This window comes from Cherax quadricarinatus, chromosome 11, assembly GCF_038502225.1.
Source record: "Cherax quadricarinatus isolate ZL_2023a chromosome 11, ASM3850222v1, whole genome shotgun sequence".
Taxonomy (NCBI): domain Eukaryota; kingdom Metazoa; phylum Arthropoda; class Malacostraca; order Decapoda; family Parastacidae; genus Cherax; species Cherax quadricarinatus.
Window position 1 is genome coordinate 621605 of NC_091302.1, and position 25080 is coordinate 646684.

Here is a 25080-nt window from a genome sequence, read left to right on the forward strand (position 1 = left end):
TGGAAGAACAGAGGCCAAATCATTTATAGCAAGGAGAAAAAGTGTTGTGCTTAGAACACATCCCTGAGGGACACCTTCAGCTTGGACGAAGTCCGGGGAAAGAACATTATTTACTCGAACACGGAAATGTCTGTCAGTTAAAAAGTTCTTAAGGAAGGATGGTAGATTGCCTCGGAGGCCTAAGGAATGGGCCTGGGCCAAAATATTATACCTCCAAGTTGTGTCATATGCCTTCTCAAGGTCAAAAAATATGGCAATAACTGAGTGATTATTCGCAAAGGCATTACGAACATACGTATCCAAGCATAGTAAGGGGTCTATGGTAGAACGACCCTTACGAAAGCCATATTGACTAGCGGAGAGACTGTTGTGAGTCTCTAAATACCACATTAAACGTCGATTTACGAGGCGTTCCATCACTTTGCAAACTGCACTTGTAAGAGCGATGGGGCGATAGTGGGAGGCATCATGTCCTGTAGTACCCGGTTTGCGGAAAGGGAGAACAATGGCAGATTTCCACAGCTGGGGAAGAACTCCTTGTGCCCAAATAAGATTGAAGAGGTGTAAGAGGACTACAAGGGCTGACCGATGTAAATGTTGTAACATACGAATATGAATGTCATCAGGCCCAGCTGCCGATGATCGGCAAGCTGAGAGCGTTGCCTCCAGTTCTTGAAGTGTAAAAGGCACATTATACTGTTCTTCTCCGAGAGAAGAAAAGTCCAAGGGTACTAACTCTCTGGCAGACTTTGAGGAAAGAAACGAGGGGCATAGATGGAGCCCTCGGGAAATACGGACCAGATGTGTGCCAAGTTCAATGGCAACGTCAAGAGGGTTTGCTATATCAACACCAGTGACCCGTAGAACAGGAGCCGGGTCAGGAGAGTATTTACCACTCAATTTCCTCACTTTTTTCCAGACTGCACTCATAGAAGAAGCAGAGGTGATGGTGGAAACATAGTCTCGCCAACAAGTGCGTTTAGCTTCACGGATGACACGGCGAGCGATCGCACGCTTCTGCTTAAAATCAGCAAGTCTCTCAGCGGTTCTATTGTACCGGTACCTGCCCCATGCAGCACGTTTCAAACGTACTGCACGAGCACAAGCAGGAGACCACCAAGGCACGCACTTCTGAGAATGCCTGCCTGAGGTTTGGGGTATAGAATGAGAAGCTGCGGTATAAACTGATGTCGAGAAGATGTGTAGGAGCTCATCAATGGAGGATGAAGAAGGAACCTCACTAAAAGCAGTGAGGTGTGAGTAAAGATCCCAATTTGCCCGATCAAATTGCCAGCGAGGGCTACGGAAAGGTGGTGAATAGGAAGGAGAAGTAAGAATGATCGGAAAATGATCGCTGTCATGTAAGTCTGGTAGAACAGACCAGGTGAAGTCTAGTGCAGTGGAGGAAGAGCAGACTGATAGATCGATGCAAGAGAGAGTATGAGTACGAGGATCAAAATGGGTGGGAGTACCCGTATTTAAAACATGGAGGGGGTGAGAGGCAAGAAAAGCCTCCAACTGAATGCCACGTGAGTCACAATGAGATCCCCCCCAGAGGAAATGGTGGGCATTAAAATCACCAAGTAACAGAAGTGGTGGTGGTAAGGATGAAACAAGAAAGGCAGAGTCTGGGATAGAAAATGCTCGAGAAGGAGAGAGATATAAAGAACATATTGTAAACCACTTATTCAAGTGGATACGGGCTGCAGTGTAATGCAGCGAGGTATGGACAAATAGTTGACAGTACGGAATATCATTGCGTAGAAGAAGGGCACTTTCATTAAAGGTCCCATCTGAGAAAGGATCCGAAGAATACAATAAATTATAGCCTGAGATAGGTTGGAAAACAGCTGAGTGTAATTTTGGTTCTTGTAAGCAAGCACCAACAGGGGAAAACCTGGAAAGCAACATCTGAAGCTCACCCCGATTACCCCTGAGGCCGCGGATATTCCACTGTAAATAGGCCATGATTGGCGATGAAGAAAATATCAGGAATCTGTAGGTAAGGCACCTACGGACTAGAGGGGTTAGAAAAGTCAACGTGTGGTGGCATTGGAAGATGTTCAAGTAGCGAAGGAACGGAGCGTTGCGAAGAATGGGGTTGTGAAGATGGAGGAGAGGGAAGAGAAGGAACAGGAAGTGAATCAGTGTCCATTGAAGGTTTAGTCTCTGCAATATATTCCGAAATGGCTTCAAGTGTTTCTGTATTCAAAGATGTATGGGATACCATATTGGAGATAGGAGGAGGAGGGTGAGTAAAGATTGGGACAGTAATGGACTGTACCAAAGTAGAGGGGGAGGGAAAAGTGTAAGGGACTGGAGATGAAGTGTGGGGGGGGACAGAAGAGGCAGAAACCTGGGAGGTGACAGAAGAGGGAGAAACTTGGGAGGGGACGGGGGTGGAAGGCATAGTACAAGGAGGAGGGTGAATCTCCACACTTGTAATAGAGCCAGAGAGAGGGGAAGAACTAGGTACAGAGACTGGAAAGGTAAAGTGTGGAGGTGGAAGAAGGGAAGGAAGGGGCAAAGAAGATTTGAGCAATGTGGATTTTTTGGACTTCTGAGTAGAGGGGCGATTGGTATTAGGTGTCGTACGAGGTCTTGTCGATACTGGGGCTTGTGAGGAAGGACGCAAAGATGTGAGAACAGACTGAGTTGTAGTCGGGATGTCAGAGCCAAGGACAGCAAAAGGATTAGATGCCGTAGTGGCTATGGGAGGGGTAACAACAGAGGAGGCTGCAGAAGATGGGACCCCAGAAGTGGGGGGACGTTTGGAAACACGAGAATAAGAAACACGGGGTAGTCTCCCTTGGAGGCAGAGATGAGTAACTGCCATAGCATAAGGGAGACCTTCTGCCTCTTTGAGGCAACGGATTTCACGTTCATTTAAGTAGACCTGGCAACGGCGGGAGTACGAAGGGTGAGCTTCATTACAATTAAGGCAAGATGGAGGTTGACTGCAAGATGTATTAGAATGGTCGTCGGCACCACAGACTGGGCATTCGGCCATAGATCTGCCATATTTCGCTGGGTGACCAAAACGCCAGCAATTTCTACATTGTTGCGGTGTAGGTATCACCTTTCGAACTTGTAACCGATGTCCCGCGACATATACAGAGGACGGGAGTTCTCGGCTGTCAAAAGTTAAACGAGCCACATTGCAAGGGTAACGTCTCCGCCCCCGGGCAGGAAGGACATAAGTGTCTACTTTGAGGATTGGGAGATCCTGGAGTTCCAGCTGTTCAAAAATGTCATTGCCACATGACTGGAAATTCTGTTGGACTATGGTATGGGGCAGAATGACAGTACTCCTTGTGCCCAAATAAGATTGAAGAGGTGTAAGAGGACTACAAGGGCTGACTAATGTAAATGTTGTAACATACGAATATGAATGTCATCAGGTCCAGCTGCCGATGATCGGCAAGCTGAGAGTGTTGCCTCCAGTTCCTGAAGTGTAAAAGGCACATTATACTGTTCTTCTCTGAGAGAAGAAAAGTCCAAGGGTACTAACTCTCTGGCAGACTTTGAGGAAAGAAACAAGGGGCATAGATGGAGCCCCCGGGAAATACGGACCAGATGAGTACCAATTTCAATGGCAACGTCAAGAGGGTTTGCTACATCAATACCGGCGACCCGTAGAACAGGAGCCGGGTCAGGAGAATATTTACCACTCAATTTCCTCACTTTTTTCCAGACTGCACTCATAGAGGAAGCAGAGGTGATGGTGGAAACATAGTCTCGCCAGCAAGTGCTGTGTCATCACGGATGACACAGCAAGCGACCGCGTGCTTCTGCTTAAAATCAAGAAGTCTCTCATTGGTCCTATTGTATCGGTACCTGCCCCATGTGGCGAGTTTCAAACGTACTGCACGAGCACAAGCAGGAGACCACCAAGGCACGCACTTCCGAGAATGCTTGCCTGAGGTTTGGCGTATAGAATGAGAAGCTGTGGTATAAACTGACGTCGAGAAGAGGTGTAGGAGCTCATCAATGGAGGATGAAGAAGGAACCTCACTAAAAGCAGTGAGCTGCGAGTAAGGGTCCCAATTTGCCCGATCAAATTGCCAGCAAGGGCTACGGAAAGGTGGTGAATATGAAGGAGAAGTAAAAATGATTGGAAAATGATCGCTGTCATGTAAGTCCGGTAGAACAGACCAGGTGAAGTCTAGTGTAGTGGAGGAAGAGGAGACCGATAGATCGATGCACGAGAGAGTATGAGTACGAGGATCAAAATGGGTGGGAGTACCCATATTTAAAACATGGAGGGGGTGAGAGGCGAGAAAAGCCTCGAACTGGATGCCACGTGAGTCACAATAAGACCCCCCCAGAGGAAATGGTGGGCGTTAAAATCACCAAGTAACAGAAGTGGTGGTGGTAAGGATGAAACAAGAAAGGCAAAGTCTGGGATAGAAAATGCTCGAGAAGGAGAGAGATATAAAGAACATATTGTAAACCACTTATTCAAGTGGATATGGGCTGCAGTGTAATGCAGCGAGGTATGGACAAATAGTTGACAGTACGGAATATCATTGCGTAGAAGAAGGGCACTTTCATTAAAGGTCCCATCTGAGAAAGGATCCGAAGAATACAATAAATTATAGCCTGAGATAGGTTGGAAAACAGCTGAGTGTAATTTTGGTTCTTGTAGGCAAGTACCAACAGGGGAAAATCTGGAAAGCAACATCTGAAGCTCACCCCGATTACCCCTGAGGCCGCGGATATTCCATTGTAAATAGGCCATGATTGGCGATGAAGAAAATACCAGGAATCCGTAGGGAAAGGCACCTACGGACTAGAGGGGTTAGAAAAGTCTATGTGTGGTGGCATTGGAAGACATTCAAGCAGCGAAGGAACGGAGCGTTGCGAAGAATGGGGTTGTGAAGATGGAGGAGAGGGAAGAGAAGGAACAGGAAGTGAATCAGTGTCCATTGAAGGTTTAGTCTCTGCAATATATTCTGAAATGGCTTCAAGTGTTTCTGAATTCAAATATGTATGGGAGACCATGTTGGAGATAGCAGGGGGAGGGTGAGTAAAGATTGGGACAGTAATGGACTGTACCAAAGTAGAGGGGGACGAAAGAGTGTAAGGGACTGGAGATGAAGTGTGGGGGGGGGGGACAGAAGAGGCAGAAACCTGGGAGGTGGCAGAAGAGGGAGAAACTTGGGAGGAGACGGGGGTGGAAGGCATAGTACGAGGAGGAGGGTGAATCTCCACACTTGTAATAGAGCCAGAGAGAGGGGAAGAACTAGGCACAGAGACTGGAAAGGTAAAGTGTGGAGGTGGAAGAAGGGAAGGAAGGGGCAAAGAAGATTTGAGCAATGTGGATTTTTTGGACTTCTGAGAAGTAAAGGGGCGATTGGTATTAGGTGTCGTACGAGGTCTTGTCGATACTGGGGCTTGTGAGGAAGGACGCGAAGATGTGAGAACAGACTGAGTTGTAGTCGGGACGTCAGAGCCAAGGACAGCAAAAGGATTAGATGCCGGAGTGGCTATGGGAGGGGTAACAACAGAGGAGGCTGCAGAAGATGGGATCTCAGAAGTGGGGGGGATGTTTTGAAACACGAGAATAAGAAACACGGGGTAGTCTCCCTTGGAGGCGGAGATGAGTAACTGCCATAGCATAAGGGAGACCTTCTGCCTCTTTGAGGCAACGGATTTCACGTTCATTTAAGTAGACCTGGCAACGGCGGGAGTACGAAGGGTGAGCTTCATTACAATTAAGGCAAGATGGAGGTTGACTGCAAGATGTATTAGAATGGCCGTCGGCACCACAGACTGGGCATTCGGCTATACATCTGCAATATTTCGCTGGGTGACCAAAACGCCAGCAATTTCTAGACTGTTGCGGTGTAGCTATCACCCTTCAAACTTGTAACCGATGTCCCGCGACATATACAGAGGACGGGAGTTCTCGGCTGTCAAAAGTTAAACGAGCCACATTGCAAGGGTAACGTCTCCGCCCTTGGGCAGGAAAGACATAAGTGTCTACTTTGAGGATTGGGAGATCCTGGAGTTCCAGCTGCTCAAAAATGTCATTGTCACATGACTGGAAATTTTGTTGGACTATGGTATGGGGCAGAATGACAGTACCACTACAAGAATTGAGAGAAAGATGTTTTTCAATAGTGATAGGAGTAGTATCGATATTCGAAAGGAGAGAAAGATCATGAGCTTGGGTAGCATTCTGGACAGTGACGATGCGCATACCGCTCTTGAGAGCATGAAATGAAATATCTCTACCAACATGACGCAGGAGCGCTTTGCCAATACTATGGTCAGAAAGATAGGCAGAAGAAGAAGTCGGTCTTAAAGTAAAGAATTTAGTCCATTGTGTGGTCCGAAACTGAGCGTGGAGAGGGAGTGCATGACGTGTCGGTCTTTTTCGAGTAGAATGGGAAGGTAACGAAGGAGCATCATCAGGAGATTGACGTTGGCGTTTAGGAGTAGGACCGGAGTTGGTCCGGCGTGAAATGGGCTGGCGATTCGAAAATTGCCGTACCGTAGAGGGAGAGGCCAGAAGCACAGTCAAAGGAGAGCGGAGGTCAGACAAATCGAAGGAGTCAGTCGAAGCCCCGGTACCTGAAGCGGGTGAGGAAACAGCACCAGCAAGAGGTACAGGGGCATCAGGAGTGTCCGAAGAACGGTCTAAAAACAAGGCAGGATCAGAATGGGGTGCGGTATCAAGAAGGGGCCCGGGGGTAGTGGGTTCATGGATTGGGTTCTCCATGGTTAGGTTACTCCTTTGCTTTTTGTTTTTAAGAAAAAAAAAAAGAAAGAAGAAAAGAAAATAAAAATAAAAAAAAGAATGAAAAAAGGGGGGAGCAGGGAGGAATAGTTCCCAGGAGGAATGAAGGGGCCGAAAATCTCCCTCCGCGCCCAAGAGGACCTCAGCACCGCTAGTAGTGCAGATGCAGCATGGAACCCGTGCCATACCCTACCCTTCATGCCAGTAAACCAGCAATCCGAGATAGCAACCTCACATCTGCCGAGCTACCTCGGTGGACAAAAGAGAGGGCGGCTGGATATCCGCCACAAAGCATACCTCCTTCGGCCACCACCCCCGAAATCCGAAAGGTGGCTTCCAGAGATGCACCCGTCGCCCGAAAGACACCTAAAGCTACTCCGGGATACCGGAGAGGGATCAGGACATCCCCAGGCGATCCAGATTCCACGGCAAACTATGCCACCGCCAAGAACCTCAACGGAATGGGATGGACCCCGGTATCCTTTCCCCTACGTAGGAACTAGCGCGCCTGTGGGAGAAATCCCAAAGGCCAAAAAGAGGAAAGGCAAAAGGGGGGGGGGGGAGGAGGAGGAGGAAAGGAAAAAAGGGAGGATGGGATAGGGAGGGGGGGATTGGGTTCGGTCTGAGGAAGGAGACCAACAGGTCTGATTCCTCAGACCAAGAGCCTCTTCACCACAACAAGGAGCCCCCCTTGAAGAGGATGATTTGAATAGACTGATGCAATAGTCGGAGAAGTGGCAGATGCAGTTTAATATTGACAAATGCAAAGATCTAAATGTTGGACAGGTAAATAACCATGCCACATATAACTAAATAATGTAGATCTTAATACTACTGATTGCAAAAAGGATTTAGGAGTTCTGGTTAGCAGTAATCTAAAACCAAGACAACAGTACATTAGTGTTCGCAATAAAGCTAACAGAATTCTTTGCTTCATATCTAGAAGTATAAATAATAGAAGTCCTCAGGTTGTTCTTCAACTCTATGTATCCTTGGTTAGGCCTCATTTAGACTATGCTGCTCAGTTCTGGTCACCGTATTACAGAATGGATATAAATGCTCTGGAAAACGTACAAAGGAGGATGACAAAGATGATCCCGTGTATCAGAAATCTTCCCTATGAGGATAGACTGAGGGCCCTGAATCTGCACTTTCTCGAAAGGCGTAGAATTAGGGGGGATATGATCGAGGTGTATAAATGGAAAACAGGAATAAATAAAGGGGATGTAAATAGCGTGCTGAAAATTTCCAGCCAAGACAGGACTCGCAGCAATGGTTTCAAGTTGGAAAAATTCAGATTCAGGAATGATATAGGAAAGCACTGGTTTGGTAATAGAATTGTGGATGAGTGGAACAAACTCCTGAGTACAGTTATTCAGGCTAAAACTTTGTGTAGTTTTAAAAATAGGTTAGATAAATACATGAGTCTAGGTAGTAGGCTGGTAGACAGCAACCGCCCAGGGAGGTACTACCGTCCTGCCAAGTGAGTGTAAAACGAAAGCCTTTAATTGTTTTACATGATGGTAGGATTGCTGGTGTCCTTTTTTCTGTCTCATAAACATGCAAGATTTCAGGTACGTCTTGCTACTTCTACTTACACTTAGGTCACACAGCACCGTGTCTTCCTTTGCAGATGACACCCGAATCTGCATGACAGTGTCTTCCATTGCAGACACTGCAAGGCTCCAGGCGGACATCAACCGAATCTTTCAGTGGGCTGCAGAAAACAATATGAAGTTCAACGATGAGAAATTTCAATTACTCAGATATGGTAAACACGAGGAAATTAAATCTTCATCAGAGTACAAAACAAATTCTGGCCACAAAATAGAGCGAAACACCAACATCAAAGACCTGGGAGTGATCATGTCGGAGGATCTCACCTCAAGGACCATAACATTGTATCAATCGCATCTGCTAGAAAAATGACAGGATGGATAATGAGAACCTTCAAAACTAGGGAGGTCACTTGTTCTATCTAGGCTGGAATATTGCTGCACACTAACAGCACCTTTCAAGGCAGGTGAAATTGCTGACCTAGAAAATGTACAGAGAACCTTCACGGTGCGCATAACGGAGATAAAACACCTCAATTACTGGGAGCGCTTGAGGTTCCTGAACCTGTATTCCCTGGAACGCAGGCGGGAGGGATACATGATTATATACACCTGGAAAATCCAAGAGGGACTAGTACTGAACTTGCACACGAAAATCACTCGCTACGAAAGCAAAAGACTTGGCAGACGATGTAACATCCCCCCAATGAAAAGCAGGGGTGTCACTAGCATGTTAAGAGACCATACAATAAGTGTCAGGGGCCCGAGACTGTTCAACTGCCTCCCAGAATACATAAGGGGGATTACCAACAGACCCCTGGCAGTCTTCAAGCTGGCACTGGACAAGCACCTAAAGTCGGTTCCTGACCAGCCGGGCTGTGGCTCGTATGTTGGTTTGCGTGCAGCCAGCAGCAACAGCCTGGTTGATCAGGCTCTGATCCACCAGGAGGCTTGGTCACAGACCGGGCCGCGGGGGCGTTGACCCCCGGAACTCTCTCCAGGTAAACTCCACACATACATGTACAAGCATATATATTCACACCCCTCTGGGTTTTTTCTATTTTCTTTCTAGTTCTTCTTCTTGTTTATTTCCTTTTATCTCCATGTTGAAGTGAAACAGAATTCTTCCTCCGTAAGCCATGCGTGTTGTAAGAGGCGACTAAAGTGCCGGGAGCAAGGGGCTAGTACACTGTAACCCCTTCTCCCGTATAAATTACTAAATTTAAAAAGAGAAACTTTCATTTTTCTTTTTGAGACACCCTTCCTTGGTGGGATACGGCCGGTTTGTTGAAAAAAAAAAAATACACGAGTGGGTGTGGGTGGGTGCGAGTTGGGCCTGACTAGCTTGTGCTGCTGGATGTGGTGCCGTGCTCCTCCTTTGAGTGGAGGTGGCCAGACTGGGCGGGTCATTGGGCTAATCCAGGGGGTGGGGGGGGAGGACATGGACCTGCTCCACATGGGTCAGTAGACCTGTTAATGTGTTCCTTCTTTCTCATGTTCTTATGTTCTAATAGTTACAGGAATAGCATTTATAGTTGCAAGGAGAGAAAGATCGTGAGCTTGGCTAGCGTTCTGTTAACGTGACGATGCATACATCGCTCTTGAGAGCATGAAGGGATATATCTCAACCAACATGGCATAGGAGCACCTTGCTAATACTATGATCGGAAAGGTAGTCAGGAGAAGTCGGTTGCAGAGTAAAAAAAACTTAGTCCATTGTGTATTTTGAAACATAGCATACAAGGGGAGGAAGTGAAGGAGTATCATCAGGTAATGGTCTCGGGTGTTTAGGTGTGGGACTGGAGTTGGTCCAACATGGGATGGGTGGGCGATCCGAAGATCGCCGCACCATAGAGGGAGAAGCCAGAAGCATGGTCAAAGAAGTGCAAAGGTCAGATGTATCAAAAGAGTCAGGTGGAACCCTGGTACCTGGAGTGAGTGACAAAACGGCACCAGCAGGAGGTACAGGGGCATTAGAAATGTCCGAAGAGTAGTCAGATAACGAGGTAGAGTCGGAACAAGGTGCGGTAGCAGAAAGGGGCCTGGGGGGAGCGGTTTCATGGATTTGGGACTCCATGATTATGTCACTTGTTTCTGTTTGTTTTTTAGAAAAAAAAAAGAAAAAAAGGGGGGGGGATGTGGAGGGATAGCTCCTAGGAGGGATGAAAGGGCCATAAATCCCCCTCCTCACCCAAGAGGACCCCAGCACCGCAAGTAGTGCAGATGTGGCGTGAAACCCGTGCCATACCCTACCCTTCATGCCAGTAAACCAGCAGTCTGGGATACCAACCTCACATCTACTGAGCCACCTTGGTGGAAAAAAGAGAGGGCAACCAGATACCTGCCACAAAGCATACCTCCTTCAGCCACCACACCCCTGGAATCCGAAAGGCAGCTTCCAGAGATACACCTGTCACCCAAAAGACACCCAAAGCTACCCCCTGGGAGACCAGAGAGGGAGTGGGACATCCCCAGGTGATCCAGATTCCACAGTAAACTACACCACTACCAGGGACCTCGGTAGAATGAGATGGACCACAGTACCCTCTCCCTTACCTAGGAACTAGAGTGCCTGTGGGAAGAATCCCCAAGGCCAAAAACAGGAAGGGGATAAGGGAGGGATGGGGAGAGGAGGAGGAAAAGGAAAGGGGGGTTGGGGAGGATGGGATAGGGAAGGAGGGAAATTAGGTTCAGTCTGAGGAAAGAGACCAAAATATCTAATTCCTCAGACCAAGAACCTCTTCACTGCAACAAGGAGCCCTCCTTGAAGAGGACCCTGTCATAGAACTCCAGTAGGTTTGTGACTGAAGCCGTGCTGGCTGTCACTGATCAACTCATTCCTTTCTAGGTGTTCCACCACTCTTTTCCTGATAATCTTCTCCATGACTTTGCATAGTATACATGTCAGTGACACTGGTCTGTAGTTTAATGCTTCATGCCTGTCTCCTTTTTTAAAAATTGGGACTACATTTGCTGTCTTCCATAGTTCAGGTAGTCGCCTTGTTTCGATAGATGTGTTGAAGATTGTTGTTAGTGGTACACATAGCACCTGTGTGTGTGCGCGTGTGCGCGCATGTGCATGCACTCATCTAGTTGTGGTTGCAGGGGTCGAGTCATAGCTCTTAGCCCTGCCTCTTCACTGACCGCTGCTAGGTCACTTTTCCTGCTCCATGAACTTTATCATACCTCTTCTTAAAGCTATGTATGTATCCTGCCTCCAGTACACCATTTCCCAGACTATTCCACTTCCTGACAACTCTGTGACTGAAGGAATACTTCCTAACATCCCTGTGATTTATATAACACTAAAACACACACACACACACACACACACACACACACACACACACACACACACACACACACAAAACCCCTCTCCTCACTTAATGATAAAGTTCCATTCCTAAGACCACGTCAGTAGATTAATTTGTCACTAAGTGAGGAGCATACTATAATGGTAGTGGGTTTGTGTCAACCATCTTTGATACTGTTTTAATGTCACCTTTGCACAATTTATAACATTTCTGGTATATTTTTAAATGTTTATACAGTAGTGTACTGTATAGTATATTGTAATAAACAGAATAGAGGAAATCAACTCTAATATACATTATTTAGGGATGCATACACTTGTCGTAGAGCCCATCGTAAGTCTGAGTCATCGGTAAATGAGTACGTCGCTAAGTGAGGTGAGGTTGTATATAAATTTATTTACTTCATTGTAAAGTCAGTTGTAAAACTTCAGTGATCTTTATTTAATGGTTTGTGGAGAAATACCCTTCATAATTATTTATTAGTTTCACCAATATGTAAAATGCATAAGTGAAGGATCATGACGATACTCTCATTAACTACCTAGAGATGACAAATGTGTGTAGGCACGAAAAGGTATTTTTGTGCAGTGAACATTTTAAACAGATTAGTACTTATGACTAATGAAAACAAATGTGTAAAGTACTGTGCACACTAAAAAGTATATACGTACATTACAGAATATAAAAGAGATCATACTCTGTACTGTACATCATGGCACCAAGTTGGAAGAAATGCATGTCTATGTAGAAGAAAAGTTTTCTGCACTTGTACTGGTATAGTACATTATTATTATAATAAAAAAGAAGCGCTAAACCACAAGGGCTATACAGCGCTGCAGGGCAGGGAAGGATGTGAGGGTATCGGGTAGCAAGAGGGAGAGGGATGATTAGTAGGTTATGGAGTACAGAGGGGCAGTGGATAGTGCAGGGGTAGAGGGTAGCAAGAGATTGAGGTAGAAAGGGCTGAGGGAAGTGCTAAAGGTATCATCATCAGAGCTTGTGAAGTAAATCAGTTGCTGTCAAAAAGTCAGTGAGAGAGTCTGGATTAAAGGAGGGTCCATCAGCAAGAAGGGAAGGTAAGGAAAGAGCAGCAGAGCGGAGACGACGTTGGACGTAAATTCTGCGTGCTCATTGATAGAATGGGCAGTCCAACAGATTGTGGCTAACAGATACTGGAACCTGACAATTCTCACAGAGAGGAACAGGGCGCCTTTCCATGAGATACCCGTGAGTAAGACGAGTGTGGCCGATGCGAAGACGAGAGAGAGTAGTCTCCCAACCTCGACTTTGATGACAAGAAGACGGCCAGTAGCCTATACTCGGTTTAATAGAATGAAGTTTGTTATAGAGCAGATCAGACCAACGTTGTTCCCAACGAGTGCGAAGGTGGGTAGCAATTACAGCAAGATAGTCCGTGAATGGAATACCTCTATATGAAACTGTGAGGTCATGTACTGCTGACCGTACAGCAGTGTCTGCCTGTTCATTGCCCTGTACATCAACATGACCAGGGACCCAACAAAAAACAATATCTTTGCGCTTTGTAGAGATACGGCGTAACCAAAGTTGGATACGGAGAACTAAAAGGTAAGTGTATCAAATTTTCGTATAGCCTGTAAAGCACTAAGGGAGTCTGAAACAACCACAAATAGTGACACAGGCATAGATGCAATACGGGTAAGTGCTGCAAGAATGGCATACAATTCAGCAGTAAAAATGCTAGCCAAGGATAGTAAATGCCCTCGCACGACACTGTCCGGAAACACTGCTGCGAATCTGATGCCGTCAGAAGACTTAGAACCATCTGTGTACACTGCGATGGTATGAGAATGAGAGCAGAAGTGGTCAAGAAAAAGAGAGCATGAAGCTAGCATAGGCAGTTGGGCTTTCACGCATGGCAGTGAGAAAGAACAGACACAAACAGCTGGAACTTCCCAAGGGGGTAGAGAAAAGTGAGATGCCACATGAACATAGAAAGGTAGTAACTGAAGGGAAGGCAAGAGCGAATGTAAGTGAAGAGAAAAGGGACGGAGTAAACAGGGGCGAACAAATAAAGAATGTCTACTAACATCAGTGACTATTCTATATATGGAAGGATTGCGGAGATCATGAAATCAAACATAATAGTGAAGGCAATGGGCATCACAATGATCGGACAAGGATGGAATATTCACTTCTGCATAGAGACTCTCAATAGGTGAAGAGCGAAAAGCACCAAGGCATAAACGTAATCCCTGTTGATGGATGGGATTAAGGCTAGAGAGAGTAGCAGGAGAGGCCACTGAATAGATCTGGTCACCATAATTGCATTTCGATAAAATTAGGGCTGAATGTAGGCGAAGGAGAGTTCTACGATCAGCTCCCCATGAAAGATGAGCGAGGGTTTTAAGGTGGTGTAGCCCTCTGTGACAAGTTGCCTTCAGAGAGGTAATGTGAGGTTTCCAGGATAACCTATGGTCAAAGAGAAGGCCTAGAAACCTGACCATATCACATTCTGGGATACATGAGCCACTGAGGTACAATGGATGATCAGAGATGACAGAACATCTAGTGAAAGTAATTTGGTGAGTTTTAGTACTGGAAAATTTAAACTCATGCATGGTGGCCCAATTGGAAACACAGCTGACCCTATGCTGGAGAGAAACTGCAATGAGGTGACAGTTAGCACCTGCACAAGCTATAGCAGAGTCATCAACATAGAGTGATGACAAAATATCGGATGGAAGGAGAGGCCAGATCATTTATAGAAAGGAGAAAACGTGTTGTGTTCATAACACATCCCTGGGGGACACCTTCAGCTTGGACAAAGTCCAGGGAGAGCACATTATTAACCCGAACACAGAAATGTCTGTCAGTTAAGAAGTTCTTAAGGAAGGATGGTAGAGTGCCTCAGAGGCCTAAGGAGTGGGCTTGGGCCAAAATATTATACCTCCAAGTTGTGTCATATGCTCTCTCAAGGTCAACTGGTATAGTAGTGTTGATACAGGAATGAAACGGCCCTCAGCTTGACCGATCGAGTACTGATGCAAAAATACATCTTCCAAGTTTGTGATGCATTTTGGTAAAACTATGCCAAAATATTTGTAGGTGGCTACTACTATACAGTTCATCCCTTAAGCTATCAGCTTTATTACACCAAGCAAATGAAGGACATTGACATACATAAAATGTGCATTTAAGCCATATTTTTGACCACATTACCACATTAGCCATCTCCTATCTCTTTGGTAGGTATCAAACTATGCAGTCTGAGAGTGCACTCACTAACGCACAATACTAACAGTATTAATTAGGCACTCAAAGTAGTGGAATTTTCTTGGACTGTTTTATGGGTTTTTACTAGATCTGCTTCAGTTATTGGGATGCCCTCAACTATAACCAATCATTCATATTTTATTATCCTAGAAATATGGTAAAACTTAGCTTTTTTTGTGAAATTCAAACTGGAGGGCAAGTGTAATATAGCAGAAGCCTGGGGATATGATTAATGAACAGAGGAAATGTTACTCTAGTGGCTGGAATGCATAATGCTTACTTTGGACTCTTTGAAGTTGAATTTTTTTTGTGTGTGTGTAAAAATGGCCAAATTGCTAACTTCTGTGCACTTTATAAGGGTAGTTGTGATAGCTGAATGGGCATTTGTTTTTTGCTCAATTATTAGAACAGAACACAAGTTGTATTTGCTCTATCAATTGAGCAATCTATCAACCATATGATTAATTCATGCTGAATGGCCCATATAGTCAATAAAGCACTCGGCTCACAAACTGAGTGTCTGTGGTTTGATCTCCAGCATAAGTGGAAATGTTGGGCATGTTTCCATACACCTGCTGTCTCTGTTCACCCAGCAGTGTTAGTTGTTAGTCGACTGTTGTGGGTTTCATCCTAAAGAACAAAATTAAGGGACCCAAGGGAAAGTATTATGTACAGTCAAATTCAAAATTTTTATTTCTTTGTGTAGCATACAAACTCTAGTTGACGTGTCAACCGGAGTTGATGTGTAATAAAGTACAGCCTCTCCTCACTTAACGCTGGAGTTCCGTTCCTAAGACCAAGTTGTTAAACGAATTCGTCGCTAAGTGAGGAGCATACTATAATGGTAGCGAGTTTGTGTCAACTATCTTTGATATTGTTTTAATGTCACCTCTACACCATTTATAACATTTCTGGAATATTTTTAAATGTTTATACAGAGGTGTACTGTATATTGATATAAACAAAATAGAGAAAATCAGTTCTAATATACATTATTTAGGTATGAATACTGGTCAGAGAGCCCGTCGCAAGTCCGAGGCATCGGTAAATGAGTACGTCACTAAGTGAGGAGAGGCTGTATTGTTACGCATAAAGCCACTATCATGCATGAACATTTCGGGCAGACTAATCCTAATGCTTACAGACTACTTAAAATTAGACATAGGTTATGGAGTGGCAAATTTTAATTGTGCATTATGAAAAAAATAGTAAAAAATTATAATTTAAAAAATTTGTAGTAGAGAGGTATCCAAAAAAAAAAAATAAAAAAAAATTACGAAGCCTGGTCACAAACCGGGCTGCAGGGGCATCAGTCCCCGCAACCCTCTCCAGGTATACTCCAGGTAGTACAATTTACAACTACAATTTTAGGTGTGTATTAATACTTTAAACTGATTTAGTGATCTTAGGTTAGTTAGGATTTCCTGAGTAGTTTAACTAGTGCTATGATTTCCTGAGGATGCACTGATTTTATTGGGTTATCTTGGGTGGATAACTCTCCTGGTTAAAAATCTGAACAAAATCTTAACTAGCTAAGAATTTGTTGTAATTGAACTTAAAGTAGGTTTCAGGGCGAGCGAAACTGCCGATGCATAAATTGTGCCCAGACCACCAACTTTGTGCCTATGTAATTCAAACACCTTATTTCTGTATGGTACTGTACAGCATACAGTTAGAATAATTGGCATATATAAAATACTTTAGTCACTTTTTATTGTGTATGCAATTAGTGTATATTCCAATTACTTTTTTGCAAGTACCAAAACTATCTTTTGCTAGCTAGTACCAACTACCTCATTTTTTTTACTTTTATTGTGCAATAAACTGCTCAATTTATTTAATATTACAAATCAGATCTTACTCCTAAACCAATATTATTTCATAGTGACCACCTGTCCATTTAACTTTGTTTACCATTACTTAATTTTAGTCCCTCATATATTTTCTCCTTTATTTTAGCTTTATATAACTACCCTAGTTTATACATTAACAATTGTTAAAATAATCAAGGTGCTATTCTCAGGTGCTAAAGTAGAATAAGTTCACAACTTTGCCATTATATTCCAAAACTACCTTAGCTCATTATTTTACATTTGTTAAATAATTCAGGTGCTATTTTTTAGCTTAAGACTATTTACTTTGTTTTATACTTAATTCTAACTATAGATTCACTACAAATCTTATGATTACAAGCATTGATCCTGATACCAACCTCTTATTTAATGACTTAAATGATTCAAACAGTTACTGTAATTACTACACTGCAGAACAATCAAAGGCACTTCTCAGTGCCAACAACAACATAACTATCTTTAACTACAATATCAGATCTTTAAGCAAGCATTACGATGACCTCATAGCATTACTAAATTCCTTACATGCCAATATGTCCATCATTACACTAACTGAAACCTGGCTAAAGCCTGATAGTACAGATGTCTATGCCATTCCTGGTTACACAGCCATACACAACTGTAGGCCAGACCAACAAGGGGGTGGCACAGCCATATACTACTCAGACCAACTAGAATGTATCACTAATACTTGCACAAGGGATGAACATGGGGAATATATAATAGCCAAATTCAAATCCAAATACCTACAAAAACCTCTCACATTGATAAACATTTACAGAGTTCCACAGTCAAACATTAGCCAATTTAGTCAAAACCTAGGAAGTATGATAACTGATGCACGCATGAACAAAGATCACTTACTACTCTCCGGTGACTTCAATATAAATCTCCTGCAAGACCAGGACCCACACGTTACTGAATTCACAAACACAATGAGTAACTGTATGTTGCTACCAACAGTAACAAAACCTACAAGAGTTACAGAGACTAGTGTTTCCCTACTTGACCACATCTGGACCAACACCATATCCCCTTTAAAATCAGGCATAATTACAGATAATACCACAGACCACTACCCTACTTTTCTCATAACAACTCTTGGTAAATTACCCCAAGACACTACTAAAGTCACCTTCAGACTTCACAATGAGGCAGCCATTAATAACTTCACAACAGCAGTAGCAAACATTGACTGGCACACTGAGCTAGAAATCTATACAGATATTGACGAATGTATTAATAATTTTCTAAAAAAGACCCAATACCTCTATAACAAGCACTGCCCTAAAAAAACTAAACAGATGACAGCTAAGAGACTGAACAGTCCCTGGTTAACACCCAGCATTCTCAAATCCATAAATACAAAACACCAATATGAAAAACAGTACAGAATGGGTCACATAACCAGAGACCAAACAAAACGTTACTCGTCAATCCTAACCAGCCTGATAAGAAGGGCAAAAAAATTGTATTATGAGAACAGATTATCCAACTTACGAGGTGATATAAAAAAGACCTGGAAAACCCTATCAGAAATTCTAGGAACAAAAAAGATATCACGAAATAGCGAAATAAAATTAGCAAAATCAGATGAACCCCAACTCCCACCAACAGAAACAGCAAACAGACTCAATGACTTCTTCTCCACTATAGGACAAAACCTTGCCAATAAAATCCCAAGCTCAGATACCCCACCAAATGACTACCTCACTGGCAACTACCCGAACACACTGTTCCTAGCTCCGACTAACCCATACGAAGTCTCCCTTATTATCAACACGCTAAAAAACAAGGCAGGAGATTTAAATACCTTACCACCCTTTATATACAAAAAAGTGTCACAAGTGCTATCACCAATCATTGCAACACTCTTTAACAAATCCATTGAATCCTCCACCTTCCCCACAGTACTCAAAATAGCAAGGGTCACCCCGATCCACAAAGGAGGAGACCAAACAGAGTTGAATAACTATAGGCCAATATCCAACTTACACCCTCTCTCAAAAATCTTCGAAAAATTAATTCATAAACGAATCTACTCCTACCTTATCTCCCAAAACATACTCAACCCCTGCCAATTTGGATTCAGGCCAAATAAAAATACTAATGATGCTATTATACACATGCTAGAACATATATACACTGCAATAGAGAAAAAAGAAGTCCCACTGGGGATCTTCATTGACTTACGTAAAGCTTTTGATACAGTTAACCATGACTTGCTCCACGTAAAATTGTCACACTATGGTATAAGAGGGCACTCCCTCAACTACCTCAAGTCATACCTCAGCAACAGAAGCCAATATGTGTATGCAAATGGGGCAAACTCTTCTGCACAACCAATTACAGTTGGTGTCCCACAGGGAAGTGTCCTTGGCCCTCTTCTCTTTCTCCTATACATAAATGACCTACCAAATGCTTCGCAATTACTCAAACCCACACTATTTGCAGATGACACTACATACGTCTTCTCCCACCCGAGCCCAGTCACGCTAGCCAATACTGTAAATACAGAATTACAGAAAATATCTACCTGGATGAGGACTAACAAACTTACACTAAACATTGACAAAACCTACTTCATTCAGTTTGGTAACAGAGCTACAGATGTCCCTCTTAACATAATGATAAACGGATCACCTATCACAAAGCTAACAGAGGGAAAATTCTTAGGAATCCACCTTGATAATAGACTCAAATTTCATACACATATACAACAAATTTCTAAGAAAATTTCCAAGACTGTAGGCATACTATCGAAGATACGGTACTATGCTCCACAGTCAGCCCTCCTGGCCCTATATCACTCTCTTATTTACCCCTATCTCACCTATGGAATTTGTGCATGGGGCTCAACAACAAGTAACCATCTCAGACCACTAATTACCCAACAAAAGGCTGCAGTTAGAATGATAACAAATTCTCACTATAGGCAGCACACTCCACCAATATTCAATACACTAAACCTATTCACCATACAAAACATTCATACTTATTACTGCACCTATTACATACATAGAACACTTAACTCTGATATTAACCCTCCCCTCAAACATCTCCTTGCCAACCTCAACAGAACACATGACCATAACACAAGGCACAGATCACTCTTTGATGTTCCTCGTGTCCATCTCACACTATGCAAAAACTCAATGCACATAAAAGGCCCTAAAATCTGGAACTCACTACCTGTAAATATAAAAGAAACACTACCTGTTTATAAATTCAAGTCTCTTCTCAAAGATCACTTACTCACCCAAAACCAAATAAATACTGAATAACTGAACCTTATAAATTGTATATCTTAAATGTTTCTCACAATTATATCACATAAATGTTAAACCTAAAACCCAATCTAACTTTATTATTTTTTAAATACACTACCTAACAGAATACTCCATTCTACTGAATGTACAACAATGCATACAACCATATGACCTGTCTTTGTAATACTCACTTGTGCTTTATAGTAATCTGTTTACATTAAAGTTTTATCACCGATGTCATCATTGCTTAGTTCATCTTAAGTTAATTTTAAGCCAGCCCGTAATGCTATGCATAGTATAAGTGGCTTTGGCATACTGCTCTTTTCTGTATTTTTTGTACCTCTGTATGTGTGCACAAATTTTTAAATAAATAAATAAATAAATAAATAAAAAAAGCTGTTTGTTATGCACAGCATGTTTTTGGTGTTATTACCTTTCAAAAAAATTTTATTTACCAATTCAGATTTTTTTTTTTAAACTCCCGACATTGCCATGACTTAATTTCAGATCCTCCAACAGTGAAGGGGTCAATCTAAGCAGTTTAGTTTTATCATTTGCGTTAAACCATGGCAGCCATTCCACTGTGGGGTTCTGGCATAAGGTTGTAATATTAATCACTTCTTAAGGTTAGCTTCAGTAGTTTTAGTCCGGCTATGCCTCGGTGGTTTTAGTTCGGTTTAGCCTTGGTGGTTTTAGTTCACCTTAGCCTTGGTGGTTTTAGCTTGGCTTAGCCAAGGCCGTTTTAGTTCGGCTTAGCCTCGGTAATTTTACACATTAGTGGGTTTAGTCAAGAAAACTCAACCAAGGCAGTACATAATGGATCATATCAACCAGTTTTTGTTGATTTACATTTAATGTAACAACATATCTTTATTTCTACAAGTACATGTACAAGGTATACAGACTACAGCTGACTATATAGAATGCTGCTTGTTATTCAGAACATTTCGGGCAAATTAGATCAGTTTTTCCCAGGATGTGATGCACACCAGTCGACTAACACCCAGGTATTCATTTTACTGATAGGTGAACATTGGGTGGCCCGGTGGCCCGGTGGCTAAAACTCCTGCTTCACACACGGAGGGCCCGGGTTCGATTCCCGGTAGGTGGAAACATTTCGACACGTTTCCTTACACCTGTTGTCCTGTTCACCTAGCAGCAAATAGGTACCTGGGTGTTAGTCGACTGGTGTGGGTCGCATCCTGGGGGACAAGATTGAGGACCCCAATGGAAATAAGTTAAGACAGTCCTCGATGACGCACTGACTTTCTTGGGTTATCCTGGGTGGCTAACCCTCCGAGGTTAAAAATCCGAACGAAATCTTATCTTATCTTAACATGGACAACAGGTGTAGGGAAACAAGCCTAATGTTTCCACCCATGCTGGGAATCGAACCCAGTCCCCTCAGTGTGAAGCCAGAGCTTTGCCTACCAGGCCACGAGCCACCTTTAATGGTCATATTGAATATGGTCATACCTCCTGATGTTTTTGAATATAACCAAATTATCATAAAACTCATGGGGAAGCTCTAAACCTGTTGGGGTCATGCAGCACTCATAACGAAGAATACAAATTAATAAGATACTGCAGATTATATTGATGTTTGAAGTTAGGGTCAGTATGTAGTTTACTACTGGGTGTTTTATCTAAATTCTCAAGTATTGTGTTCTACATATCTATACTTAGTGCCTATGGGGAAATACATATTTTAAACATAACCTGGCCTAATTTTACTCGGCCTATAATAACTAACAATTTTATAGCTTGTTGGGTTAGGTTGGGCTGGGTTATGTTATTCAATGTATCAAAATAAAGATTCTTCCCTATTTGTTTAAAATATAATTGATTCCATTGCACAGTCCACTTAATATAAATTAATTTATACGTATACTATTCTTATTTTGCCTGTTATCGCCTACAACAATTTCCACAATAAATAACTTTCCTCATTCAATAGATAATATGCCTATTTATAATATAAAACATTAACAAATTTCTGTTCCGGGTTAAATATACTTTATGGCCAACTATAATACCTTTTCAATATACACGTCCCCGTAACTTTTTTTACTTACTAAAATAAAGGTGCTAAATCCATAGGGGTATTATATCGCAATTTTTAATGGGGTGGAGGGGCAAGCCTGTGGAAGGCTTCAGTCAGATGACCAAAAACACCAGCTGCGGGCCATCATATGACTAAGACCAGCATCAGGAAACACTTTTCCTGTTTCCTGACCTCCATATGGGTCATACAGCATATGAGAGCAATAATATGCAATGTCACTAAAATTTAATACGAAACTCAATACATAAAACCATTATATAAGTTTAAAATTATGTACAAGGACTAAATTATTACAGTAATGGGGAGGAGCGATATTATTATTATTAAAAATCAAAAGTGATAAACCCACAAGGGCCAGGGAGGAGTGATATTGCAATGAAAAGTGCTAAACCCACAAGGGCCGGGGAGGAGCGATATTATTACAATCATAATTAAGTACTGAACCCACAAGGGCCAGGAAGAGAGATGAAATGCAGTCATTTATGACCCGAGGAAAGGGAGCACAGGCCCCATTCCTTGGATCAAGAGCCCCTCACCAGCATCAAGGGGCCCAGACAACCTTACTTACACATCAAGGATCACTGTGCTGGGCTCAATAAGCTTTATATCCGTATGGACCAAACAGGTGAAGGGGTTAAAGCGTTAACCTGTACGGGTGACAGAGGTGCAGGATTGACGGTGTTCTAGGGTGATTTAGGCCAGACTAGGGTGGTGGTGCTGCTGCTGCTGCTTATCTTCTTCACACACTACTAAGCCACCGTGACAAGTGGCAACAAGCACCTGGCGTCTTGCAAGACACAGTGTGGCCTCGACACAGTGTGGCCAAACACACGGTACATAACTACATAAAAATAGGTGAAGGGAGGGTAATAAGGTGCGATTACAAGTTTAACGTGATTACAGGCGTGATTACATTACTCTAGCCACTAGTTCTACGCACAGGCATGTATGTATATTCACATGATTACACATTTAAAATACACCTTGGTGCTACACATACAACGACTACTACAAGAGTTCTACACAACAGTGTATCTGAGAGACTACACCATGTACCTAGACACATGCTCATTGCATCTCTACTGTTCCTTATTGACTGCAACACCATTCCCTACCCTGGGTTCCAATACTGCTACTCCATTATATTTGCCCTTCCTCGCCTTAAAACTCGCGTAAATTGGTTGATATCAATGCCGTATAGTGTATGGTTATTTGTTTAATTAATGGTAGTGGATGGATATTTAGAATGAGTGAGATATGGAGGTTTATAAATGTTTTAGAATGCGCATGATGTGGGTGTTGCAGTGCGCCGGTGGGGCCAATCGATACAATGTTGGAGTAGTGCTGTGCCTAGTTCATTATTTTATATACTTTCGTTCTGTTTCACTGCACTTCACTTCAACTCCTACACTAACTCTTATCTAGCATATATTACTCGTTACTGTTAGATCATATTAAACAATGATACTAATCTCGATGGGTTTCTCTCAAGGTTTACTGAAGGGATGTAATTGTTGGGGCTCAAAGAGTGGGTTAATTGCTTCACAACGATGGCTAAGGAGAGGCAGTGAGTGGGGGTGGATGAAGTTTCTCCTTGGCGCACACACACACACACACACACACACACACACACACACACACACACACACACACACACACACACACACACACACACACACACACACACACACACACACACACACACACAATGCCTCGACCCCTACAACCACAAATAGGTGAGTGCACACACACGCACACACACACACGCGCACACACGCACACACGCACACACGCACACACGCACACACGCACACGCACACGCACACACACACACACACACACACACACACACACACACACACACACACACACACACACACACACACACACACACACACACACACACACACACACTGTGTCATTGACGTGTATAGTATGCAAAATTATGGAGAAGATTATCAGGAGGAGAGTGGTGGAGCACCTGGAACGGAACAGGAGTATAAATGCCAACCAGCACGGATTCACGGAAGGCAAATCCTGTGTCACAAACCTTCTGGAGTTTTATGATAAAATAACAGAAGTAAGACACGAGAGAGAGGGGTGGGTTGATTGCATCTTCTTGGACTGCAAGAAGGCCTTTGACACAGTTCCTCACAAGAGATTAGTGCAGAAGCTAGAGCATCAGGCGCATATAACAGGAAGGGCACTGCAATGGATCAGAGAATACCTGACAGGGAGGCAACAACGAGTCATGGTACGTAATGATGTATCACAGTGGGCACCTGTGACGAGCGGGGTCCCACAGGGGTCGGTCCTAGGACCAGTGCTATTTTTGGTATATGTGAACGACATGACGGAAGGGTTAGACTCAGAAGTGTCCCTGTTTGCAGATGATGTGAAGTTAATGAGGAGAATTAAATCTGATGAGGACCAGGCAGGACTTCAAAGAGACCTGGACAGACTGGACACCTGGTCCAGCAAATGGCTTCTCGAATTTAATCCTGCCAAATGCAAAGTCATGAAGATAGGGGAAGGGCACAGAAGACCACAGACAGAGTATAGGCTAGGTGGCCAAAGACTGCAAACCTCACTCAAGGAGAAAGATCTTGGGGTGAGTATAACACCGAGCATGTCTCCGGAAGCACACATCAATCAGATAACTGCTGCAGCATATGGGCGCCTGGCAAACCTGAGAACAGCATTCCGATACCTTAGTAAGGAATCATTCAAGACACTGTACACCGTGTATGTCAGGCCAATACTGGAGTATGCAGCACCTGTTTGGAACCCGCACTTGATAAAGCACGTCAAGAAACTAGAGAAAGTACAAAGGTTTGCGACAAGGTTAGTTCCAGAGCTAAGGGGAATGTCCTATGAAGAAAGATTAAGGGAAATCGGCCTGACGACACTGGAGGACAGGAGGGTCAGGGGAGACATGATAGCGACATATATAATACTGCGTCAAATAGACAAGGTGGACAAGGACAGGATGTTCCAGGGAGGGGACACAGAAACAAGAGGCC

The 25080-nt window shown here is 43.3% G+C and overlaps 1 protein-coding gene across 3 annotated transcripts in view; it reads right to left on the reverse strand.

The window, feature by feature from the left end:
- tun (N-terminal glutamine amidase tungus) overlaps positions 1-23169 on the reverse strand; it is a 99190-nt gene extending 76021 nt beyond the window's left edge. For 2 of the 3 annotated variants that reach the window (XM_070083871.1, XM_053775272.1), the window contains exon 1: positions 23058-23131. The gene's annotated coding sequence lies outside the window, so the exon portion shown is untranslated. Of the gene's footprint in view, positions 1-23057 lie in introns of all 3 variants that reach the window. The other variant, XM_053775271.1, reaches the window with a different exon arrangement.
- Positions 23170-25080: the final 1911 nt, after the last annotated feature.